The following is a 20,158-nucleotide window of genomic DNA, read 5'->3' on the forward strand; positions in this document are numbered from 1 at the left end:
TACTCCTTTAGCCAGACTTAAAATCCAGCCTTCCCCCTTTCTGCTCAGCTTCCCTCCTTCCATAGTGTCATCTTTCTGGGAGCCTTTAACTTTCTCCATTGACAGTTAATCACCCCTGTCAGCTGGCCCAGAGCTCCTAGGCAGGCAGGCGATTACCCTCTAATCCTCTGCAGCTGGGCTCCAGCCCCTAAGCCATACACCTTGTTACACATTCCCTCTCCTGTGGAAGAAATCAAACTTCGTGTTGTGGTTGTATCAGAATTGTCAGAGCCATCTTGGTTTATTTAAAGCTATACAAGTGATCACAAGGAGGGTTCTCAAAGGAACTCTGAACTCTATAAGTTTACAAGCATATTTATACTTTAGACAGAGAGAAAAGATGTATGGTTCAGACAGAGCAACCTTGAAGAAACAGGAAGAAGTTGATCATTTGTTTGTCACACGTAGGCAGTTTACTTATTCAGCAAAAATACTGTGTTTTGGGAACAGTTATCAGCTTCTAGTTCGAGGGAAAGGAGGAGGTTAACATCTGCACATAGAGCTTAATATATCAAGAAAAAACAAGGCATGAAGGTTTTTTCTTATCTTAGAACCTTTTGAAACACATAGCATCAGCATCTTTTTTTCTTCTCTTTCTCTCTCTTTGTCTCTCCTATTAGTCAAGTAAGAGGCCTGGTTAAACTTATTTCCACATTCCCCCCTTTTGGGCCTTTTTGGCCCAACATGTTAGATATTTATAGCCATGAGCCTTTTAACTTCTAATTTTTCTTTTTTTCTTTACCTTTCGCTATTTTAACATACATATCACAAAAGTTGGTCCAATTAAGGGATAAAGCAATTATGGGCACCCCTGTCATTGTACTAGGAGGCAAATGGGAACATACCCAACATTTAGACACATTTAAATCCTTTGCATACTAATAAGACAGTTAAAAAAAGTGTTTTGGTGAGCATGCCAGTGTGGAAGTGATCTTTTTTACCTGTTTTGAAGTCTAGTTTCATTTACAAAGTTTCTTTTAGCTGGTGAGTCTTTAAGTTCATATAAGATGATCCAAAAGGAAAGACTGAGAAGTACTCAAGTCATGACTAACCAACCCCACCTCAGGAACCAGGAACTAGGTAGAGTACTTTTTCCTGTCCTGAAGGGCATAGTGGTGTCATTGGGGTACATTTTCTTCACTCTGTAGTGGCAAATCCTCTTTGTCAGTAGGCACTTGGCTTACTACTGGTCTTGAGCTCTCCTGTTGGCAGGCACTAGGCTCACGACCAGTTTGTGGAGGCTGTTTACAAGGTTGATATGGAGGAGACTCTGGGTTTAACAGGGCTGATGTTTTCTTACTGTGTGAAGCGTGGATCCACATTTGGAGTCCTTGACACTTTATTGCAGTGTTGGTTGTCAGGAGTACCTGGAATGGGCCTTTCCAGCGGGGTTCCAGCGATGGCTTCCGTTGATAGACTTTTAAATGAACCCAGTCACCAGGCAGGATGGAATGGCATGGCTCATCTGGTTCCTTGGGGAGAGCTGCTTGTACCTGTGAATGAAAAGCCTTAACACTTCATTAGTGCCGTACAGTAGTCTAAAATAATATCATCAAGTAAATGTATATTGCAAAAGTGGGAGGCAACAAGTGGTGAGGCAGGGAGCCTTCCTATCAGGATTTCATGTGGGCTGAGTCCAGTCTTTCGGTTGACAGTAGATCTCAGACTCATAAGGGCTATAGGAAGTGCATTTGGCCATTTCAGGTGAGTTTCAGCACAAATTTTGGCCAGTTTATTTTTTTAAATGCCATTTTGGCATTCCACTTGGCACGAGGCTTGTGAATGGTAAAGGCAATGAAAGTTCTACTGGATTTGCAGGACTTTGTAGACTTCTTTCATTATCTGCCCAGTAAAATGAGTTCCTCTATCGGAGTTTATAGATAAAGGAATACCAAACCTTGGAATAAAGTCTCTGAGCAACTTTTTGCTCACAGTGATGGAATCAGCTTTTGCACATGGGTAGGCTTCTACCCATCCAGAGAACATACATACAGTAACAAGAACATATTCATAAGAACAACATTTCTGCATTTGAATAAAATCTATTTGTAAATTTACAAATGGCCACCAAGGTGGGGGATGTGATGCTTTTTTTGTTTTTACAGGCTTTCCCACATTATGGGCTTGACAAATAGGGCAGGTATAACAGTATTGTTGAGCCACAGATGGAAAATTTTGAGCAAACCAATCAAGCTTAACAGCTTCTATCTTCTCCCCTTTGCTCACGTGTGCTATGCCATGGTGTATGCGAGCAAGATAGGAAAGAAGGACCATTGAGGCAACCAGGCAGCCGTCCGGGGAGCGCCACAAATGGTCAGGGTGTAACAAACACCCAGCCAGTCTCCACATATATTTTTCTGGTTCTGGAGCTTGATCTTGGAGGAGGGCAACATCGTGAAGACTTGCCAATGGAGACTGGTTAATCGAGATAGGCAAAAACACAGGTGTAGCCTGAGGACTGGAAATAGCTGCAGCTTTGGCAGCGGAGGCTGCCAGAGCATTCCCACATGTAACATCATCATAAGGTTTCTGGTGAGCTTGCCATTTAATAATAGCAACAGCAGAAGGTAACTGTAAAGCATTTAACAAGGCATTTATATATGAACTATTACTAATTTTGGCACCTCCTGACATGAGGAAGCCTTTGCTTCCAAAGTTGACCATAATCGTGTACAATACCAAAGGTATAGCGAGAATTAGTGTAAATATTAACAGAGGTACCAAAGGCTAGGGTACAAGCCCTGGTAAGGGCCACAGGCTCAGCAACTTGAGCTGAATACACATTGGGCAAGTGATGGCTTTCTATAACATCATATTGGGAACATACTGCATATGCAACAAGAGAACCTTTTGAGTTTTTTTTACATGATCCATCAACATAAAATACTAGATTTGGGTTTTGCAAGGGGGTGTCCTTTAGATCAGTGTGGGGCATTGTTAGGTGGGCAGTAACAGCAATACAATCGTGGAGTTCACCATCTGAAGGAGCAGGCAACAGGGAGGCAGGGTTTAAAACAGGGCATCTAGTTAAAGTAATATTTCTAGCAGAAAAAGCAAAATTTCATACTTAGTCAATCTAACATTTGCAAGGTGTTGAGTTTTAGTTTTTAGTAAAAGGGCTGCTACAGCGTGTGGGACAGCAACTTTAAAGGGGAGAGCCTAATACAAGGGTAGAGGACAGTTCAACAATAATAGCAGCTGCAGTTACAGCACGAAGACATGGAGGAAGTCCGGCTGCAACTGGATCAAGAACAGAGCTATGATAAGCAATGGGACGGTGCTTGTCTCCATGTGCTTGAGTGAGCACAGCAAGTGCAAATCCGTCTTTTTCATGACAAAAAAGAATAAAGGGTTTAGTATAATCGGGAAGGCCTAGGGCAGGAGCTTGCGACAGCTTGTTTAATAGAGGCCAAAGCAGCTTCGGCTTCTGAAGTCCAGGGCAAAGGCTCAGGGGTATTAACAAGAGTCAGGTTTTGCAGTGGCTTGACTATAGAGGCATAGCCAAGTATCCACTAGCGGCAGTAGCCAGCTATGCCTAGGAAAGTATGCATTTGGGACACAGTAGTTGGTCTAGGGATTTTAAGAATAGCTTCTCTCCTTGAAGAAGAAAGCAGCCGTTCTTCAGCGGAAATATCATGACTCAAATAGTGGACAAGGGAGACAAAGTTGTAACTTTTCTTTAGATGCCTTCTGGCCTTTTAGAGCAAGAGAGGTGAGAAGAGTTAAAGAATCAGCTTTACAGGCTTTAAGTGAGGTAGATTCCAAGAGCAGATAATCAACGTACTGTACAAGCACAGAATTTTCTTTAAATATTATGTCATCTAAATCCTTCTTCAGAATTTGAGAAAAAAGAGAAGGGGATTCAGTATAGCCTTGGGGCAATCAAGTCCAGGTATACTGAAGTTCCTGATAGCCAGTTTCTCTTTGCATTCACCTATCAGGGTGTATAGGGATAGAGAAAAATGCAGAACACAAGTCAACAACAGTAAAATAACAGGCATTAGGAAGAATACAGGATAAGATAGTGGCTGGATTTAATCTAATTTTTACAGGCTGGGCAGTATGGATTTGCCCTACTTCATTAGCATGTTGGGACCGGAGAAACAGAAGGACAGCCTTTATTATTTCCTCTTGTAACACAGAAAGATTAGGGGACTCAGGCTCAGGAGGTAAGCTAGCTAGGGTAGCAAGTACAGCCATTTCATTAACACAGGGAACATCTAAATAAACACCATTAGGAGAACAATAAATAGTACTGCCTAACAAATTAACAGGAGAAAAAGGACTGAGGAGAAAGGCATGTTGATCAGAAACAGGGCCAAGAGAAACATGTAAGGGTTGGGAAACAGGATGAGGAACTATCTGATTTGAAATTCCTACAGCGTTTACAACAGCAGAGGAGAGGGGAGTTGTAGAAAATTCTTCAGCTCGGAGAGTGATTAGCAATGGTGACTAGTTCTATAAGTGTCTTAGTTTGCCAACCTACAGCAATTGTACATAGCTGGTACGTAGCTGTTCCTGGACTTTAGAAAGAAGTCCTTGGACAAAAGCAGCAGCAACTGCTTCTGGGGCAGTTTCAGCTGCATCTTCAATGCCAGAATGTCTTTCAAATACGAGTGTCAAGAGATCCATGTAGTCTGCTGAGGATTCTCCTTTATTTTGCTTACAGTTATTTATTTTGGCCCAGTCAGTTTTCCTGGGGCAGATTTTAAGCACGGCCTCAAGAAGACATTCTCAGGTACCTACTAAGCGACCTCCCATTCCGGGGTCTTCAGGAGGCCAATTAGCCTGTGCAATGAGGTGGTTACGGACCTCGGAGGGCAGAACTGTTACCAAATTTGCCCATTACTTTGGGGTGTGCTCATTTATTAAAGGATAGTTTCTAGGGTCTTGGTGATTCTGTCAATGTGCTGCTTGTGTTACTATATGGAGCTGTATTTCTCCCTTCTGCAAGCCCTCACCCCCAGTGGAGCTATCTTGCAGGACTCAATCTCAATGGGACTGGGTTCCTCCAGTCACCAAATCAGTCATACACACAAACACACACACACTAACGTGACACGCCTGACCTGGCCGGGCTGATCAGCATGGACAGGCTGACACCCTCATATGCCAAGAATCAGTTCATAAGAGCAACAATAAAATGCAGTCAGACACAAGCACACAGGTAAACAGAATCCCTCTGAATCCGGCTGGGTGTCCAGCTGGCACCCTCATGGGCCAGCATTCAGTTCATAAGGGCACGTCTGAGTCAAACTGGGTCAATCAGCCTGTACAAGCTGATCCCCTTATGTGTTTCAAACTCAGCACGTCCCAATCTTTGGCCTCTTGATGAGCAGACCCCACAATAATTTAGGCTTCACAGGGATCTTTAGCATAGGTAAAAGAAGCGTTGCTGCAGAGCACAGGAGGAAAAAGAAGCAGAGAAGGAAAAATATACCCAATTACTACCAGTTTGCCTATAAAAGTTATTTATTGCTAAGCATATGAAATATATAATAGTACTAGTAGTAATAGACATGCAAAAGAAAAACAAACACAAACAATGACAATACTACCCTGGTTTCACTAAGTATTTGGGGAAACTTCGCTCAAGCTTAACTGATACAGGTCAGGTTCAGAAGTTTATGCCTAGAAAGAAGAGAGAACGCTGGGAATCTCACCGAGTCCACGGTACCCAGGCTGCAAAGCTGACAGGCACAGTCCGTAGCACAATCCTTGAAGAGAGAGACGATCTGTTCTTCCAGCGTCCCAAGAACGACAGGGGATGGTGTCAGCACAGGAGCTTTCTTCTTCTTCTTTCTTCTTTCCCTTTTCTTTTCTGCTTCTTTTTCTTTCTCTTTCTTTTTTTTAAGCACACACACTTACAGATTTTTATACCCTCAGTTCAGCTGCTTTGAAGCACCCTCAGTAGTGTAAATCATTGTCTTTTCTATTGACAAGGGGTTATCTGGTTTGGACCATCTCAGGAAACTGATTGATAATCAGGAAACACTTAAGATTAGGGAGTAACCCAAATACTTGGGAGCCAGCTTGAGATTCCTATGGATGGCAGATATCCTGATGGGATATCTCATGGTTTCTTCAGGAACAATAGATAGCTTGCAGCATCAGGATTTTGGATTTTTACTTGTTGTGCACAAGCCTCAGCTTAGCATGACTTTTCCAGATTTTACTATAGTCTTTTAACAGACTTAAAGCAATTATTGGGGTGCTCATAACCTTTTGTGGAGAGGACTCCCACCAGTCGTCTCAGGAAAGATATGACAACACCTGTAATTAGGGCTCCAGCAGGCTGGATGCTGTGATGAACCCTTAACCATTGTTCAAATGTTGCCCATACCCCCTCTGACTCGGTCTCTTGCCTCAGCATTCCCTAACCCGGCAACCGAGTTTTAGTCAATCAAGTTTAAATAGGCCTCCCATACTGGGACCGGGGAATGTACGGCCCGAGATGCCTATTAAACTTAGAGCTGTGTGTGTGTGTCTGGGGGGAGAAAAGTCCTTAGCAAATCCAGATTAGAACTGGTCTGATAAATGCTGAGCTGGGTGTGTGTGAACATGGGTTAATTAACATTGGAAGCACAGATTCCCCATCATGCAGCGCTCTCCTGCTTCTCTGGTCCCAGAATTCACTGCAGTCTCTGCTTCAGGCTTTCTGTTTTCCATCTCTCATGTAAATGAATGGTCATCTGGTTCCATCTCGGATGTAAATGAGACCGAGGGCAGTTGTTCACTCTTATCACCCTTATCTGGAGAGTTTTAGGTGCGTCTCTCACTGCATCTTAATCAGTTTCATTTATGTAGAGGAGGGGAGGGAGGGGGGGGTGAGTCCTTTGTGAGTCAGACAGACTGCATCCTGTGCCAGGGTTGCCCAAGAATGCAGAGCTGAGGCGTAACAGAACGCTTCTCATTAATTGGTTTAAATATGCCCATGTTGGCTCATAACAATTGATTACAGTTTCCAATATGTCTCTAAACTTCGGAGCTTCTTCCCGGATATTGGGGAATTACTTAACAAGGTTTAGGAGATCTCCTGGGACTGGTATGGGGGTGGCACACTAAAAAAAAATAAAAAAAATCAATTATGTCTTCTACAGATTCATTTTCAGTCAATTGTGGATAAAGTTGTGTTGGTGCTGATGGTGCTGTTGATGGGGGACCCCCTATTGGTGCATTTTCCTGTTTCAATTCCTTTATCTGAGATTTTAGTTTTTCTTGGAAGTCCTTAAGACTCCAAACTTGAGATTCTTGACGTCTTTTGGAAGCTTCTGCATACCAATCAAAAAATGTGTCCCACTGAGTCTGTGGCGTTTTATTGCCTCACGACTCAAGGGCTCCGCAGAGATGAATGATTTTACTTAAATCAAATGTTCCCTCCAGGGGAAACTGCAAGCTAGAATCATCTCTGGTATACCAGTTCCATTTGTCTAGAAACTTACAACTTATGGCCATAGTGTGTGTACATGTACAATGCTGGAGTCCCTTTTGGCGGAGCCGGTATGTCTTTAGACCCTCCGCTCCCCATGTCTTTAAGCTCACTTCACACAGGAAATGTTTATTGAGGGTGTCTGGTCAGGTTGTGACATTTGCTAGTGGCACAGGAATGCTGTGGCTAATGTCCAAAGACAAGATTTCACAGCACCGGCACACAATGCAGTTATTCACTGTTAGACATGGCTCATTCATGAGAGTGGGGGTAGGGAAAATTCATCACACAACCCTGATCTCCTTCAGTCTAAGAGTTTCCACCTTGCACCCTTGCTTTTGAAGAGCACACAGAACTAGTCTGTCATCCTCGGGGTGGCTGCACAAGGTTTCCACTCCTAGCTTCAGAAAGACCTCATTGTTCTTTACAGAGCTTAACTCAATTCACACGAGGAAACACATTCACTGACAACAGCAACACAGTTTCAAACTCTTTTCTACTCACAGTTCCTACTTACATAGTGGGTCTGACAATTCTGGAAGCAAAAGGGTCGGATAGGGTAAGCCTCAAGCAGCGAACAGGAAGACACACAGGCAGTCTCTCACTGAAAAGCCCCAATAGAGATTTCAAAAGGTCTCTTACTTTAGTTTGGCGCCGGGGCGTCAGTGAGGAGACGGTCTGTATCTCAACCGATCACTCCAGGCGTCTCTGAGTCACAGCACCAAATTGTGGAAGAAATCAAACTTCGCGTTGTGGTTGTATCAGAATTGACAGAGCCATCTTGGTTTATTTAAAGCTATACAAGTGATCACAAGGAGGGTTCTCAAAGGAACTCTGAGTTCTATAAGTTTACAAGCGTATTTATACTTTAGACCGTGAGAAAAGATGTATGGTTCAGACAGAGGAACCTTGAAGAAACAGGAAGAAGTTGATCATTCGTTTGTCACACGTAGGCAGTTTACTTATTCAGCAAAAACACTGTGTTATGGGAACAGTTATCAGCTGCTGGTTTGAGGGAAAGGAGGAGGTTAACATCTGCACACAGATCTTAATATATCAAGACAAAACAAGGCATGAAGGTTTTTTCTTATCTTAGAACATTTTGAAACGCATACCAGCAGCATCTTTTTCTCTTCTCTTTCTCTCTCTGTCTCTTCTCTTAGTCAAGTAAGAGGCCTGGTTAAACTTATTTCCACATTCCCAAGAATGGATACATTCTTCCACTTTTAACACCCCCCACCCTTCGACCGTGGGAGAAGAAGTCTGCATTTGCACATGCAACCCCCTGGGCATTGGCATATTGAAAAAGTGTGGCAGCGGAGCCCGATCAGTTGCAACAGCAGCTGGGCTGAAGCTCTCTGATGGTGACCCAGAAGCACACTAGGCACGTCTGGGGATGCCGGCCCCAGGATGAGCCCAGCTAAGAGGAACCCACCAGGCCCATTGTGAGGGGCAGAACGCAGCAACGGAGTTTAAAACCCACCCAGAGATGGTAAGAGGGGAACCAGAAGTGCATGTAGTGGCTCTGCAGCAGCCGCACGCTGAAAGGCTGGCCCTGGCAGCAAAATGGTGGGAACCACAGCAGCAAGCGGCTATCACTGGAGCCAGCTTGGAGGAGCCAGATCAATTGCTGGACAGCCGAGAATGGGCCTCAGCAATGATGACTACTGGAGACAGGCCAGGATGATCTACAGTGTAGCCTCAGACTGAACACTGAGGAAAGAAAGCTGAATTCCCCTAGCCTCAGTATGCGAACAGTGGTGTGAGAAGGACTTTTAAGCTCCAAAGTGGGAAGGGGGAAAACATACTGGCACGGAGGATTGCATATACCTTCATGACAGCACCGGGAAGAGACTACTGCAAATTCTGATTGAACATTGTTTTCTTGTGTTGTCATCTGGGAGGTGCTAGGTGGAGTGTAGGGAAGGTGGAGCCCCAAACTATGGGACCTGCGGCATCTGTGTGGAAGCTATATGAGAATAAAGAAGATCAGCCTCTCTATTTTTCATGCAACATCAGAGTCATGGCAGGAAAGAACTGACAGCGCGCACACAGACGCTCTAGCTGGCAAGCTGATTATGCATCAGAGAACAAATTTCCACTCTCCAGGCCAAGGGTCCTGCTGGTCATCAAAGGACACACATGGGAGATTACAAAAAGCAAAAGGCTACGCAGACAGCAAGGTCCCATCGACGCAGACAGCAAGGTCCCATCGCTCACGCAGGTTTCTAACCTGTGTACAGGACCTCCACCTGACACAGGAGGTGCATGGTCCCACTAGGGGGAATGCCATACTGGATCTGGTATTGGCAACAGGGGATGACATGATAGGGGACCTCCAGATCGGTAGCCATTTGGGAGACAGTGATCACCTAATAATAGAATTCAACATAAGACGTCGAGTGGGTAAGGTAACTAGTAGGGTGAAAGTGCTAGACTTTAGGAAAGCTGATCTCAATGCACTCAGGCGATTAGTCAAGGACGCACTGCAGAATAGTTTTGAAGGGATGGGAGCCCAAGAAGGGTGGCTGTGCCTTAAGGAAACGATCCTTCAAGCACAAAGCAAGACAATCCCTGAGCGAGGCAAAAAAGGGAAAGGGGCCAGGAGGCTTCCATGGCTGACCAGAGAAATCCAGGGCAGCCTAAGGGCCAAAAGGGGAGCACATAAAAAGTGGAAACAGGATGAGATCACTAAAGATGAATATACCTCCTCTGCTCGTGCTTGTAGGGAGGCAGTTAGACGGGCCAAAGCTACCATGGAGCTGAGGATGGCAACCCAAGTAAAAGACAACAAGAAATTGTTTTTTAGATATATTGGGAGTAAAAGGAAGGCCCAGGGAGGAATAGGACCCCTGCTAAATGGGCAGAAACAATTGGTGACAGACAGGGGGGACAAGGCTGAACTCCTCAACGAGTTCTTTGCCTCAGTGTTCCTAAGTGAGGGGCACAACAAGTCTCTCACTGGGGTTGTAGAGAGGCAGCAGCAAGGCGCCAGACTTCCATACGTAGATCCTGAGGTGGTGCAGAGTCACTTGGAAGAACTGGATGCCTTTAAGTCGGCAGGCCCGGATGAGCTCCATCCGAGGGTGCTGAAGGCACTGGCCGACATCATTGCAGAGCCACTGGCAGGAATATTCGAATGCTCGTGGCGCACGGGCCAAGTCCCGGAGGACTGGAAAAGGGCTAACGTGGTCCCCATTTTCAAAAAGGGGAGGAAGGAAGACCCGGGCAACTATAGGCCAGTCAGTCTCACCTCCATCCTTGGTAAAGTCTTTGAAAAAATTATCAAGGCTCACGTTTGTGAGAGCCCAGCAGGGCAAATTATGCTGAGGGGAAACCAACACGGGTTTGTGGCAGGCAGATCGTGCCTGACCAATCTAGTCTCCTTCTATGACCAGGTTACGAAACGCCTGGACACAGGAGGAGGGGTGGATGTCGTATACTTAGACTTCAGGAAGGCCTTCGATACGGTATCCCACCCCATACTGGTGAACAAGTTAAGAGGCTGTGATGTGGATGACTACACAGTCCGGTGGGTGGCGAATTGGCTAGAGGGTCGCACCCAGAGAGTCGTGGTGGATGGGTCGGTCTCGACCTGGAAGGGTGTGGGCAGCGGGGTCCCGCAGGGCTCGGTCCTTGGACCGATACTCTTTAATGTCTTCATCAGTGACTTGGACGAGGGAGTCAAATGTACTCTGTCCAAGTTTGCAGATGACACAAAGCTATGGGGAGAAGTGGACGCGCCGGAGGGCAGGGAACAGCTGCAGGCAGACCTGGATAGGTTGGACAAGTGGGCACAAAACAACAGGATGCAGTTCAACAAGGAGAAATGCAAAGTGCTGCGCCTAGGGAGGAAAAATGTCCAGCACACCTACAGCCTAGGGAATGACCTGCTGGGTGGCACAGAGGTGGAAAGGGATCTTGGAGTCCTAGTGGACTCCAAGATGAACATGAGCCGGCAGTGTGACGAAGCCATCAGAAAAGCCAATGGCACTTTATCGTGCATCAGCAGATGCATGACGAATAGGTCCAGGGAGGTGATACTTCCCCTCTATAGGGCACTGGTCAGACCGCAGTTGGAGTACTGCGTGCAATTCTGGGCGCCACACTTCAAGAAGGATGCAGATAACCTGGAGAGGGTCCAGAGAAGGGCCACTCGTATGGTCAAGGGCCTGCAGACCAAGCCCTATGAGGAGAGACTAGAGAAACTGGACCTTTTCAGCCTCCGCAAGAGAAGGTTGAGAGGCGACCTTGTGGCTGCCTATAAGTTCATCATGGGGGCACAGAAGGGAATTTGTGAGTATTTATTCACCAAGGTGCCCCCGGGGGTCACAAGAAACAATGGCCACAAGCTAGCAGAAAGCAGATTTAGATTGGACATTAGGAAGAACTTCTTCACAGTTCGAGTGGCCAAGGTCTGGAACGGGCTCCCAAGGGAGGTGGTGCTCTCCCCTACCCTGGGGGTCTTCAAGAGGAGGTTAGATGAGTATCTAGCTGGGATCATCTAGACCCAGCACTCTTTCCTGCTTATGCAGGGGGTCGGACTCAATGATCTATTGAGTTCCCTTCCGACCCTAACATCTATGAATCTATGACCGGTACCATCTTATTAACCAAGGGTTGGCCTCCCACATAGTATTAAGCCACGTTAAAGGAACATGGTCAGTAACCAAAAGAAAACAGGCCCCTAGTAGGTGATAAACAGAGAGTCTCCACTGAGCACTTAATTGATAGACACTCCTTCTCTATCACAGCATATATTGGTTCCCTGGGGGAGGATCTTCATGCTGAGGTACAGGCTGGGGTGTTCTCCATCTTCAAACTCCTGGTAGACAGCAGCCCCCAAGCCTTGCTCAGAGGCATTTTTCTAGAATATGAATTGCTTTGCTGAGACTGGGCTGTACAGGACCAGCACACTGCATAGTGGCTATTTTACTGTCCCAAATGCTGACTCACACCTGGGTGACCACTGCATCCTTTGACATGCTCCCTTCTAGAGCAGGTCAGTTAGTGGAGCCACAATGGCAAACAATTGTGGGATGAATTGCCAATAGTAGCTCACTAACCCTAAAAATGACATCACCTTCCATTTGGTTGCTGGCACTGGAGATTCCACCTAGGCCTTACTTTGTTTATTACGGGCAACTCTTTAAGCCAATTGAAACAACTTGGGGTGAGACTGGGGCTCAACAGTCACCACCACTGGGTAAGCTAAATGGTTGGACACTGCAGCTGTCATGTGAACTTCCTGTCCCTTGATAGTCAAGCTCAGCTGTGTTATGGGTTCTGGTCAGGTATCTGCATGAATACATGTCACAAACACATTCAATTACCAGGATGTCTGCCAGATTCACAAATCACTTAGTGGAGAAAAGTCTGGCTAGAGCCTGAGTCTATAAGCCCTGCAATATGGATATACCCCTATCTTAACTGGGTCGGACCACATATCCCTTTGGTCTGGGCTCTCCTGCCACACCTCTGAGACATAGGTGTGGACATACTTCACAGTCCATCTGAGGGCAGTCTTAGTATTGATGGCCCTTCTTCCTGCACTGGAAACAAGTCATCAGAGCACCCCTTCCTCCTCCTGGGCCATAAGGATGCCCCAGGTGGCTATCTTCCACAGAGGGATCACTCTAGGGCCCTCCCCCTGGCTGGTGTCTCAGAGGAGAAGGAGGTAGCACCCCTACAAGAGGTCTCTTTAGAGATCTTGCCTGTTTTCTCTGAAGTCCAGGCTTTTTCAGCTCTGGGACCTGCTGGCCTTCCAGGGGATCCATACAGTCCAATGCCATCCCCATGAAGTCCTCTACTTTCCAGGTTGCTTCTTCCAAGCTGGTCAGCCACTGTCAATACATCTACCTCTGGCCTCCTACTGGGAGGATGGCACAGAACTGCTCTAGGGTCACCAGTTCCACTGTTTCCGCAGCTGACTGTGAGAGTCAGGGTTTGGCCAGCAGATGCACAAGTCCTTTAATTTCTAAGCCATGGCTTGAGGCTGTGCATTCAGGTCCTAAGTCTCCTGCCAAAACTTGCAGTGATAGGCCTCCTCTGTAAGGGTCAACATGTCTAGTATGGCAGCTTTAAGGATCTTATAATCCTGGGCTGAATCTGTTCCTAGGGGCCGGTAAGTGGCTTGCACCTCCCCAGTTAACAGAGGGGTCACTCTCACAGTCCATGAATCCTGTGGCCACTGATAGGCTGACAAGGGCAAGCTTTCACCCCCAAGGCAAGCACCAGTCTGCCTCTTGTCTATGAGCCAGCTGCCCACCTAACTCACCTGCCATGCCTTTATGTAATAGTAAGGAGGTGTTAATTAGGTGGGAGGCTGCCCATTGACCCCTGATGCTTAGGGGAATATCTACAGTTCCGTTTCACCCCTACACTGCGGCCCAAGCCTCGTAGATGGCATCCCCAGCAGCTACAGTTAGCTGTATCCTTCACCCCATTAGTTGTGGTTCCCTCTCTGGGACCTTTGGCTCCCCCTTAGGCCCTGGCCCCGTCTCAAGACAATTGGGATCTTGAGCCACTTGCTCTCTGGGCATCCTTCGCAGTGGGCCCCTGGCCTTTCAACCCCCCTTTGGGTCCTGGCTCCAGCATGGGCCAGTCGAGGTACCTCAGGGCAGGTCTAAGCTGCATGCCTGTCCACAGAGTTCCAGGGTCCCTCATTCCCAGCTCAGGTGCTTCGCAATATGTGCCTGGTCCTACGAGATCACTCACCCCAGCAAGCTCAGCTGCTTCAAGATTACCCAGCCTTCCCTGCATTAAATAACCCACCCAAAGGTGGGGGCCAAGGTTAAAGCACCCCAACCCACCTTACTTACATGGGGACTGCCACACCACAGCAGCCCCAACAGGCCTTCCTACTGGCCAAGTGCAGTTCTAGATCATGCCCACGACCAACGAGGCCTCCAAGCCATCCCCATAGCCTTACCCTTACCTTCAAGGTGTTCCTGGCAAAGCTTAGCAAAGAGGTGTTTCTCCTCTGCTGGCTGATCATGAACTGCTCTCAGCTCAGGGAGCTGGGACTTAAAATGGCTGCCCTAATCAGCACCTGCAGCTGCCCCTCCATGGCCCAGTCCTTAAAGTGGCAGTCACTACCAGTGCCCTGCCACATAGGCCTCTGCCACCCACTCAGAAGTTGTGAGGAAGGGTCTCCGGGTTATCTGCAGGTCCCATCTTGGTGAGTACTCCAGCCTCTATCATCTGGAAACCAAAAGACTCACCATCTTAGGTTGGTGTATATTTTTACTCCAAATGCTGCTTCAGCAATTCCTGCTGTTGCTGCTCCCTCTGGAACCACAGCTGCTGGACTTGGAGCTCCTGAAAAGCTGCTGTTGTTGCTGCTGCTGCCCCTCCATGGGGTTTTGGCAGGGTTCCTGTCTCCGTTGCTGCAGCTAAACTTTAAATGGCCACATTCACCACCACATGTAGCAGGTTGCTACTCCTTTAGCCAGGCCCAGGAACCAGCCTCCCCACTTTCCTACCTCAAACTAAACAGAGTAACAAAACATCAACAACACTTCCACCTGCCTCGCCTCTCCTATCTAGGGAAAAGGCTTCACCATAGTACTTCAGTGTTGCCTTTCTTTTCAGCTTCCCTTCTTCCCCAGTACCATCTCTCTGGGAGTTTTTAATTTCCTCCAGGGCCAGCTAGTCATCCCTGTCAGCTGGCTCAGAGCTCCTAGGCAGGCAGGTGATTACCAGGGATCCTGGTTTTCTCCGATTAAAAATTGCAAATTCTCTGATTAAAAACCAAAAATCCGTGATAAAAATTAAAGGCCCCCCACAGCCCCTCCCAGCGCTACTGGTGCCCTGCACTCCCCCCCCCCCCACAGTCACAACAGCCCCCCAGACCCACAGACATGCAGACACTGACACCCACCCCAGCAGGTAACTGTGTGGGGGGGGGGAAGGGGCGGGACAGGGCAGGGGAAAGGGAAGGTGCTGGGGGGGTAGATCAAGAAGGAGGGGAGTGTACACCTGTGCCCACTCCCAGGAGCAGGGCAGGGGGTGAGGGCAGGGGTGCCACTCTGTAGGCCACACACATGCTGGCCAGCCTGACAGGAGGTTCGCACATGGAGGCCGCCACCACAACTCTGCCACTCCACCCTGCGCTATCATCCCACGGCCACCTGCAAGGCTTTGTGGGCAAGTGGCGCAGGGCATGGCAGTGGCAGTGCAGTGGCAACAACTGTGTGTGGGCCACATATGTGCTGCCCAGCTAGGGGGTGAAACAGGGGACTTGCATGCAGCGGCATGCCCTGCAGCCGGCTGCATGGCTCTGCGCCAGTACGGGGTGGTGGCAGCTGCATGCAGGGTGGAGGGGACTTTGTGGGCAAGCGCTGCCACCGTGGAGCCATGCCCTTCACCCCTAGATCCTAGAGGTAAGTGGAGCTTGGGGGCTGTGGGGCAGGGCTGGGGAAGATGGTGGGGGGCTGAGGAAGTGGGGGGTGCTGCCGGCCCCAGGCAGCATATCGCAGCTGGGAGCAAGGCCAGGGGGTGAAGGCAGGAGTGCCCCTCTGTGGGGGGGGGAGGGGTGCTTTGTGGGAATGCGATGCGGGGCTCTGTGTGGTGGAGCCCACCATGTGTGGGCCACGCAAATGCCACCTGGCTGCCTGCCCAGGGGAGGGGGAGAGGGAGGCTGGCATGCGGCTGGAGCACAGCTCCATGGCCAGATCTGCAGCCATGGCGAGGGATAGGGGCGCGGAGGAGGGGCGGGGGCTCGGGCTTGCACGCGACGCTTCCGCTTACCTGGAGGCCCATGACGGCAATGATGGCCACTGCCTACAAAACCTCCCGCTGCCGCTGCAGAGCCATGCTTGGAGCTGTGTGGCTGGCAGCAGCAGCGCAGCACAGGGTGGTGGTGGGGATGGCTGCGTGCTGTCCGGCCACCACCACGCTGCTGCTGCCACCCAGCAGCCAGCCACACAGCTCCAGGCAGAGCTCCATGGTGGCAGTGGGAGGTTTTGAAGGCAGCAGCCGTCACTGCCATCACAGCCCTCTAGGAAAGCGGCACCGCCACGTGTGAGCCCAAGCTCCCCCCCTTGTACCCCCATCCCTTGCCATGGCTGCAGAGCTGGCCACGGAGCTGTGCTCTGGTCACATGCCAGCCTCCCTCACCCCCTCCCCTGGGCAGGTGGCTGGGCGGCATGTGTGCAGCCCGCACATGGCGGGCACCACCACACTGGAACCCACATCTCTTGCCTGCAAAGACCCCCACAGAGAGGCACCCCTGCCCTCACCCCCTGGCCCTGTTCCCAGCTGTGATGTGCCACCTGGGGCCAGCAGCAGCCCCCATTCCTTCAGCCCCCAACAGTCTTCCCCAGCTCTGCCCCACAGCCCCACTTACCTCCATGCTCCAAGGGCGAAGGGCAAGTCTGAGCCTGAGCCCAGACTTGGCTGCCTCAGAGGCTCAGGCCCTGCCCCCCCCCCTCCGGCCAGGGTGGGGGTTTCCCGCCCTTTTCGCAATTGGCTCTTGCAGGCTGGAGCTGTGCCAGCCTGCAAGAGCTCTTTGCAAAAGCAGAGAATCCGTGGACGTCTCTGCTAAAAAGAGAAATCCACGTTTTCTCCTATAAAAACAGGGAGTCCGTGGTTTTCTCTGTTTTTTCATGGGAAACGGAAAACCCGGATCCCTGGTGATTACCCTCTAAAACCCTTTAGCTGGGCTCCAGGCCCTGAACCATACCCCTAGTTACAGAGTAACTCCCAGCTCTCTTATGCCTGTCCAAGGGGCAGGCCACTATCTGTGGAGGCTCCTCAAGGGAGTGCACTGCTCTCCATCACTTTTATGGGAGAGCAGAGGTGTAACTGCACCTACACTTTGCCCATGTACCTCAAATATACACAGACTATCCATATGGTGCATCTACTGAGTGAAATACCCTTGGTATGTTTAAATTTTCAATTAACTTGGGCAGACGAGTTGAACTATGAACCTGGATTACTGAAATTTGAGTACTGTAATCTATAAAAAATTAGATATTTTAAACAAGACACTGTGTTACATACAAGGCACTGTTAACAAGAGAGAGGAGAAATAAGGTAAAAACACAGACAAGTGAAAAGCCAATCTCATTATTTGAGGGGTGAAGTCACTGACATTACAGATCCAGGACAAAAAAGGTTCAGAGATACTTAAGGAAAACCCAAAATTAACTCATGATAAAATAATTAGAATTTGCTGAGTAGCAGCAAGTCACTCAATCCAGACTGAACATTATGCAGGGTGGAGAGTACTCTCATAACCCCCTTGTATTGCAGGAGAGTGTGGTGGCACAGTATGGGGTGGTACTACATAGAGTCACCCACCCCACTGTGCCAAGCCCAAAACCACACTTCAGGAGTTTCCCCTGGGGAATCTACGCCAGCCCCCTTCCTGGAAAACACCTGCAAGCCTCGGGTAGTGCTGCCACCACCTGGACACTGGTATCTGTTAGGGCTCTATACAGCCTGGGGTATACAGACCCTGCCAGCATTGGGAGTGCTTTGCTCACTGGCAATATTTCTGGGTGCCTCTTTCAGCCCAAAGCCTCACAGGGTAACCTCAGGTATGACTGAAGGAACGTAAACAGCCAAGCTCTGCTGGCCGGGCCAGGAGCAAAAAATGCCTCTTCTCAGCCCCTTACACAGTCAGGCACACTGTAACCTGATACCTTTATTGATGTGGGTGGTTAGAACAAAGGAGTTGGAATACACTTTGAGCAAACCAAAATAAGTTGAGCCTTTACAGATATTGGGTAGGGTGACCCTTTTAAGACATTACTATCTATACTTAGTTCTAACCTACTAGCTAGTTTCCAGTCCTTTACTTACAGGGATTCATCCAGGCAGTACCTGGGGGCTTGTGGCTTTTCCAAAATGCCACCAGAGGAAGAGAGAGCGCTCCCCGCTTCCCTCAGGAATTTATTTGGCTAGGTCACCTGATCAGCCAACCTGAACCAAATAGCAAGCAAGTGAAAGAGAGAGGGGCACAGCTGGAATGACCCAAGACAAGGACAGACAGAGGGGGATTTCTTCACAGAGGGAACTTTTCAAAATGCACCTATCTTGTGAAGGTCAGTAAGGCCCTCCTGAACCTGCTCAGTGGGGAAATTTAATAGATTTCATAGACATTAGGGCTGGAAGGGATCTCGGAAGATCATCAAGTACAGCCCCCTGCTCTAGGGGCAGAAAATCAGCTAGGGTCACCAGATCCCAGCAAGATAAACGTTCATTTGACTCTTCCACCACCTCTGGCAGCAGTCTGTTCCAGACCTTGGGGGCTCGGACAGTAAAGAAGTTCTTCCTTATGTCCAGTCTGAAACGGTCTTAGAGGAGTTTGTGACCATTTGACCTTGCCATCCCATGGGGTATTCTGGTGAACAGGAGTTCCCCCAGATCCTGATGTACACCCCTTATATACTTTTAGGCAGCCACCAGGTCCCCCCTGAGCCTGCACTTTTCCAGGCTGAAGAGTCCCATGGCTCTCAGCCTCTTGTCATAAGGCCTGTTTTCCTGACTGCTGATCATGTGCTTGGCTCTCCTCTGCACTCTCTCAAGCTTCTCCACATCCTTTTTAAATTGTGGAGCCCAGAATCGAATGCAGTACTCCAGCTGCGGCCTCACCAAGGCCAAGTACAGCGGGAGGATGACATCCTGGGATTTGTTAGAGAAGCATCTATGCATACAAGCCAGAGTTTTGCTTGCTTTGCTGGCTGCAACATCACATTGGTGACTCATATTCATCTTGTGGTCAATCATGACCCCCAAGTCCCTTTCGGCCATGGTGCTAGCAAGCGGAGCACTGCCGAGCCTATAAGCATGCTGTGGGTTTTTCTTCACGAGGTGGAGTACCTCTTGCATTTTTTGGTGTTGAAGGCCATCAGGTTTTTGTCCACCCATTTTCTGAGCCTGTCAATGTTGGCCTGAATCACCATTCTGTCCTTGAGTGTGGGCACTTTACCCCAAAGTTTGGTGTCATCAGCAAACTTGGCTACTCCACTGCTGACACCAATGTGTGGAAATAAGCTTAACCAGGCCTCTTACTTGACTAAGAAGAGAGAGAAAGAGAAGAGAAAAAGATGTTGATGCTAATGCTATGTGTTTTAAAATGTTCTAAGATAAGGAAAAACCTTCATGTCTTGTTTTGTCTGTGTGCAGATGTTAACCTCCTCCTTTCCAGGAATCAAAAAAACCCCCAAACTGATAGCTGTTCCCAAAACACAACGTGTTTGCTGAAAAAGTAAACTGCTTACATGTGACAAACAAATGATCAACTTCTTCCTGTTTCTCTCAAGGTTGCTTTGTCTGAACCCTGCATCTTTTCTCGCTGTCTAAAGTATAAATACGCTTGTAAACTTGTAGAGGTCAGAGTTCCTTAGAGAACCTTCCTTGTGATCACTTGTATAGCTTTAAATAAACCAAGATGACTCTGCCAATTCTGATACAACCACAACGTGAAGTTTGATTTCTTTCACAGATGTCCACATCATTAATGAAGTTTTTGAAAAGAATAGGCCCAAGAATGGAGCTTTGGGGGACCCAACCGGTCATGACACACCACGATGATTGACTTCCGTCAACTACCACACTCTGGGTCCGACCATGGAGCCAATTCCCCAGCCAGTGGACCATGATGTAGCCGAGGCTACAGTTGGCCAGTTTTCCTATGAGATGATCATGGGATACCAGATTGAAAGCTTTTTTTAAAGT

General features: G+C 48.3%; 1 long non-coding RNA gene across 3 annotated transcripts in view; it reads right to left on the bottom strand.

Annotated features, from left to right (window-relative positions):
* Window positions 1–261: 261 nt before the first annotated feature.
* The window catches only part of LOC109285328 (uncharacterized), a 34,797-nt gene continuing 14,900 nt past the window's right edge, over window positions 262–20,158 (bottom strand). For 2 of the 3 annotated variants that reach the window (XR_009456088.1, XR_009456087.1), the window contains exon 2: window positions 262–7,100. This is a non-coding gene — a long non-coding RNA (uncharacterized LOC109285328). Of the gene's footprint in view, window positions 7,101–7,985; window positions 10,338–20,158 lie in introns of those variants that run through there. The other variant, XR_009456089.1, reaches the window with a different exon arrangement.

The sequence above is a fragment of the Alligator mississippiensis genome, chromosome 12 (assembly GCF_030867095.1).
Source record: "Alligator mississippiensis isolate rAllMis1 chromosome 12, rAllMis1, whole genome shotgun sequence".
NCBI classification, from domain to species: Eukaryota; Metazoa; Chordata; order Crocodylia; family Alligatoridae; genus Alligator; species Alligator mississippiensis.